The sequence below is a fragment of the Charadrius vociferus genome, unplaced genomic scaffold (genome assembly GCF_000708025.1).
Source record: "Charadrius vociferus isolate BGI_N301 unplaced genomic scaffold, ASM70802v2 scaffold927, whole genome shotgun sequence".
NCBI lineage: Eukaryota > Metazoa > Chordata > Aves > Charadriiformes > Charadriidae > Charadrius > Charadrius vociferus.
Window position 1 is genome coordinate 51,420 of NW_009649344.1, and position 250 is coordinate 51,669.

General features: G+C 46.0%; 1 protein-coding gene across 1 annotated transcript in view; it reads right to left on the bottom strand.

Moving 5' to 3' along the window:
- LOC104290377 (excitatory amino acid transporter 1-like) overlaps nt 1-250 on the bottom strand; it is a gene marked incomplete at its 5' end in the record, with an annotated part of 26,184 nt that overhangs the window by 6,967 nt on the left and 18,967 nt on the right.

The window sequence follows — 250 nt, forward strand, 5'->3', positions numbered from 1 at the left end:
TGGCAGGGGGTTTGGAACTCGATGATCTTCAAGGTCCTTTCCAACCTAAACCATTCTATAATTCTGTGGACCTAAGGGATTTCCCCATATACCTACAGGTGTCAGTTTGTGTTTTGCAGACAGAGAAATGGAAAAACTGAAGAGCAATACATTATGGCTGCTGGATAAAAGAGTTACAGAATCACAGAATTGTCAGGGTTGGAAGGGACCTCTGGAGATCATCTAGTCCACCCCCCCTGCCAGAGCAGGG